Consider the following 6,000-nt stretch of genomic DNA (forward strand, 5'->3'; position numbering starts at 1 on the left):
TATTAGTTAGTTTGGTCTATTTAAAAAATGTGTTAAAAAAATATCGAAAAATAAAAATGTTTTGTGTCAATATTATTATTTAAATATGTAATTATTAAGACTCCAAAAATGTTAAATGCGTAAATAAAAAATCAGGGCATACATATATAATTATATACTATCTTCTTTCTCTTTGCACGATCAAAAATTAAACGTACTTTTACTATAAAATTTTATTATAAATATCGAAATCCGAAATCAATGAGAACAGATTACAAAGAAAGTAAAAGTAGTGAGGTCATTTTGGCGTAATAGTTTGTTATTCTTTACTGGTACCTTAAGGTTAAATTTGGAATTTTAATGTTAAATTAAACAAGTGAAAACGTCAGCTGGCAAGCGTATTCATGCATTTTTATATTGAAGATTCACTGAATTTTATATTTTTTAATCCTTTAGTATCTTACCCAATAGATTTACTGATAAGTAGTAGTAACATTAATGAATTGAAGAAGAATAAAAGAATTGGCAAAACATTTTATTCATGTTTAAAAGAATACGCTATCGTTTATTATAAATACAAGAATTTGCAAGAATCCACAACTTTGTTAATTCATGTCAATATTCAGTTAATACCGAAATATTCAAATGTTCTATCCATGTTGAAATTACGTAAAGTACTATACATACGTTATTATAAAATAATAATAGTATACATAATATATGAAAGTTGTATTGAAGTTATATGTATACTACTTAAAACTTTATAGTTAAGGTAACCAAATACATAACTGCACAATTCAGAGTTCAAAAAAACAATAATGACATTATAGATACTATATAATTGACAATAATTAAAATGCTCATCTGTTTTGGATTAACATTGGTCTTGCTTTTTTCTTAAAATAATCTATTGGTTACTAGCTAATTACTATGTGTAAAGCAATATAAAAAAAATTATGGACCAATAGCTTGGGATGCTTTTTCAATTGCCAGAAAGCTGGTATTAGATTATTACTATTTTTTTAGAATAGTCATGTACGTCCCCGTGAGTAGACCAATTGATGGATGTTCTTCCTCACCTAGATCAATTTCTCCAATACGTACAGAGACTCGGAGCACACTAAAAAGTGCTCTGCATTCATCTCTGTACCCCAGACCATTCACAACCCTAACTGCTCTTCGCTACAGCCTATACAGATGCTCAGCACCCCTATCATGATAGCACACAACTATAGCTACAGCCTCAATATGTACATTTGACTCACTATGCATTTGGATCAATAAGAACTCTGAGAACCTTAGAAATATCTCAGCGTAAAAACCTTGTATCTTTTTAGTAATCACCTGTGCCTCCAAGGAATTCAACAACAAAGCCTCAAGAAATTCAGCTGTAACAGAAATGATGGTATCATCAGCAAAGAGAGTATATTTTGTCTTCTGTTGTGTAAAGAAAAGTATTTATATACTCACTGACATAAGAAGTGTTACACCCAAAAGGAATAATTTCTTTAACTTAATTTTTTAGGAAAGTGGTAGTCTTATATTAAGCATGAAACTATAACACTTGCAAGAACTTGTATAGATGAGTAATATAATTAATATAATAATAATATTATTTTTTTGGTGACCCTGCAGAATACAGTCAACATACATAAATAAAGAGTCCCACAAAATGAGATTTATGTCAAAGAACAGTAATGTCAAAGAACAGTAAATGTTATGTCACCGTTCTCCACGACAGTGTCTTATCCCTCGACGAGCATTTCTGGCATTACTGATTTTCTACTGATGAGTTTTTAAATCTGGAAAAGAGGATGCAGCATCCTTCTAGGATAAAAATGGAAAAGTTAGGGACATATTTCGTGCAATATTGTCACTTAAACTATTTTTAATTCCTTTGACTCCCATAATATTTGACAGCGCAGAAACTAGGGTTGATAGAATTTTCGCAAGAAATAATTCATCAGCTATTTTCAATATTTTTAACAAAATTATTAAGAACCGTGGTTCTAATTATTCCTGTTCCGAACGCCGCAGCTTTTGAAGAAATGCTAGTAGCTTTTAGTGGAAAATGTAAATTTCATATGTACATGAAATGAAAGCCCGCAAAATATGATTTAAAGAATATATGTGTTTGCGATGCTAAACCACACTATTTGCTCAATACTTTTTTATATTTGGGTAAAAATAAGCCAAAAAAGTCCAAAAAAGTTACGTGTTCCCACTTTAGGTGTATCGGAACTTGTTCAGGCTATTGAAAATACAAATAGAAACATCACTAGTGATCACTGGTTTACTTCTAATGAATTAGTTGAAAAGATGAAAGCTAAAAAAATTACATTTGTGGGAACTATGCGCAAAAATAAAAGACATATCTCCACCGAAATAAAAAGCAACCAGTAAATTCCTCACAAGTCTTCGAATTTACAAGAGACGGAACACTGGTATCCCTTGATCCCATAAATCTGTAATACTGCTTTCTTCCATGCAATTAACTGATATCAAATCAGGAGAAGTGGTTGTCCCATAAATCGACCTCATAAGTCATAACCAGCCAATCCTAAATTTCCGACTAATACGGTTATTGAATCTGGAAACCCGAAATAAGAGAATTTTTGTAATTCTACTAAACCTGATGTTGTTAACTTAAACCAAAAATGTGCAGCTATTCATTCCACAGAAGAAGTCGCAGATGACCTTTTACTATGTTTTGCATCTTGGTAAATATCTCGGCAGTAAATTTTTATGTTATTTTAAAACTGGGTAACCTGGATGATAAAAATACACAAAGAACATTTAATAACATCTTAGAGGAAGTTTTGATAAAAATTTCCGAACATCTACTTGAAAGATAGAGTTTTTTTGACATATCAGCAGAACTAAAATCGACAATTGTCGAAGATTTAAGTATTCCTGTTCCATTTTAAGGGCAAGCTTTGGCTCTAAATCCTGCAAAATGGATAAGGTAATAGTTACAAAATAATGCATTTTTTTAACTAAAATGACTAATTGTCTTTTTATTCCTTCAAGGGAGTCAAGTGATGAATAGAGTACTTAGCACATTGGTTAGAATTAGTAAACAACAACTGTTGAGTTCCATATGTGCACAGGGGCAAGGGGGGTGTATTGTTTACCAATATATTCATCGATTCTCTAATAATAAATAGTATGTTATTTTAAGCGCAAAAATAACAAATAACATAATGAAAATAACAAGCAAAAAAAAATTATTAACATTCTTATTGCTAAAACCCCTTCTAAAAATTTGAAATCTCAACACCGCGGGCAAAAGCTGATGTAATCTTGCGAAATGTTATCTTGACAAACGGCTTTATGTTTACATTCGGTATTTGTGAAATTCTGTGTTTTTTCTTTAGTTTTTGGTTGAAAAAGGAAAAAGGTGAGTCATTTCAGTGTTTTTCTGGAGTGTTACAATAGTAAAAACTTGTGCCACTTGTGCCGTTTGTACCGTACCATGGGAAAAAGGCGATTTAGGCCGATCTTTTTACAAAAAACTAGCAATCTATTAATAATAAATATTTATCATGTAAATATTTTTTGACGACGTCACTGGTAAAGGTTACTTGTGTCGGTGGAATCAATAATGCGATCGAGCGACGTTACGATGTTGTTGCCATTTTATCTAATATTAGCGGGACGTTATCTACATTAATTTTACTTTTAATGTTAACTTTTTTATAGAGTATCTTGTCTCATTTTATGAAATGAAAATGCTTCATATCGTATTAAAGATGAATAGTATTATTTTGCGCCTGTTAAAATAAGTGACAAATGTTCATGATATTATAAAGTGTGTTTCTTTTGCCATTTCAACATAAGCATTTAGCATCACTGGATTGGACATGTTGCAAGCAAACAAACTGCTTATAATTCCATGGCAATGCTAATTCTAGCCTTTCAATATTTTAAGATAGATTGAAAAAAAACGCGTCCAAAGTCAAATGTCATTTTAGTAAAACTTTACTTAATAAAGAATATATATTTTTGTTTGCTTTTTCTAAATAATGTTTTAAATGTGCTACGATGTCAGAAAACACGATACCAGTTAAGGATTAAGATTGGGAATTGCGGAATACCCGAAGCAACATCTTTTAAATATCTCGGCATTAAAATTTTCAATTTCTTGAAATTAAAGGTTCATGTCGCTGCAGTGGTTCAGAAGTTAAGAGAACTTCTCTAAATTTGTGTTTCTTCTAGGCTTGACTACCAAACGTCTATTTTAAAAATTACAACTTAGTACTAATAAGCGTTTCTAAAATACATGTACAAAGATCAAGTCAAAAATGCTTTTTAAAAATATTTTTTGGCAAAGACAGAACCTAATTCACTGATAACCTCTTTTCTGAAAGTAAATATATTATATTTACGTCCACTTTATTGCTTAGAAATCCTAAAATATATAACGAAAAAAAATAGAGTTAAATATTAACCAAAATTCATCTTCTAGACAAAACAACTTGGCATATCCAACCACGACTCAGATTGTATAACATTCTTCCAAATGATACAAGGATGGTTGAAGGCTTTGACTCTTTTAAATGGAAAACCAAAAACTGTATATTGTTAAAAGATGGAGAAATTTTTAATAAATTTTAAATTTATCCAATAAATACTTTATGTTCCAAACCGCCTATAAAATATGAGCGTACATGTATTACTGTTGTACAATGTACTGATGAACTTGACATAAACTTTCTAACCCAGCTATAGTCTGTTTACTTAATAAGGACATTTATTTATTGACATTTACCCGATTTTGTAAGCACAAATCGCGCACTTAGTTTGCTTCAGTGATATTTCTAAGCGTTTTTTTTTTTATTTATGTATTGGTTAATAAGTATATATTATGTATTCTGTTTTTTTTTTTAATAAACAATATTATGTTTACTCTTATTAATATTCAAGTAAGGTTATATTTTAATTTAAGTAATTTTTTTAATTTTGACGTCACGTGCTTAATCAATTGCCTTATAAAACAGTAAGTCAAGAAAAGACAAGATATAACATTATTCTCTGGAGAAGCCTATCGTGCGTACGACGCGGAGCAACGGGCGCAAAGATAACGTCAAAAGTTTCCAGGGTAATAAATTTATCGTAATGACTAGGTAGGTATGAGACCGAGCCTGAATAGATACTATTATACCTTCAGGGATGAAACAAGCTGAGTTGTGATAATTAATTATTATTAGGGCTAAACGGAGATAATTTAGGACCTTCACGATTTCGGGGTACTGGGTTGCTGTGAATGAAGTCGAAAGAATAAAAGGTCGAAAGGTGGAAAAAAATTACTAACTAAACTTTAAAAAGAATAGAAGACCTGGAAGGTCGTTCCTTGCACCCAACCAAATTAGAAATACAACCCATCAATATTTACTTCTAATCAAGGATGACTTTATTATGTCCGAAATTTTACCTGCAGGCAAAAGAAAGAAATAAGTAAAACAAAATATGTATTTTTATCTATGAATTCATAAATCAGTTGCCACTTCTCTTGTAGCCAGCCACTATAAGATTAAGATATTCCAGATCAGACTCAGTGGTGAAAATCCAAAGTTCAACTCAACCTCTAGTTAAGCCAGGTATCCCAGGTATCGCAAAATCCAAAAAGATAAACGGTTTACCCAAAGGGTAAATCGGCATTTTGAATTATATCGACATTTTAAACGTAATTAGATGACTTCTATGCCTTATTGGGTAAAAGATTCAAAAAATCCAAGGACAACGTGCGGTCACAACTTTCAGCCAACAGAGGACGATCTAGAATCGCCTTGCTCTAAAAACAGATCTATAAAAACTTTATAGAATTAACGCAGAATTAACGCAAAACCCGCATAGAATACTGAAGTAAACAATTAGCGTAAATGCTAGAATAAAATTCTCCTATGGGACATTCACAGTAGAAAAGAACGGGCAACAGTGCATCGCCAACGGCACAACTGCAACAAGGAGCCAGCGGTCATTCCTACATTTTCAAGATTAAACAACAAAAATGGCTGCTTA

At 31.2% G+C, this 6,000-nt stretch overlaps 1 long non-coding RNA gene across 1 annotated transcript; it reads left to right on the forward strand.

Moving 5' to 3' along the window:
* The first annotated feature begins 3,291 nt into the window (after positions 1–3,291).
* On the forward strand, positions 3,292–4,703 carry LOC126736078 (uncharacterized). Its single transcript, XR_007660603.1, has 2 exons — positions 3,292–3,379; positions 4,448–4,703. It is a non-coding gene; the product is annotated as an uncharacterized LOC126736078 (long non-coding RNA).
* Positions 4,704–6,000: the final 1,297 nt, after the last annotated feature.

The sequence above is a fragment of the Anthonomus grandis genome, chromosome 1 (genome assembly GCF_022605725.1).
Source record: "Anthonomus grandis grandis chromosome 1, icAntGran1.3, whole genome shotgun sequence".
In the NCBI taxonomy this organism is placed as follows: domain Eukaryota; kingdom Metazoa; phylum Arthropoda; class Insecta; order Coleoptera; family Curculionidae; genus Anthonomus; species Anthonomus grandis.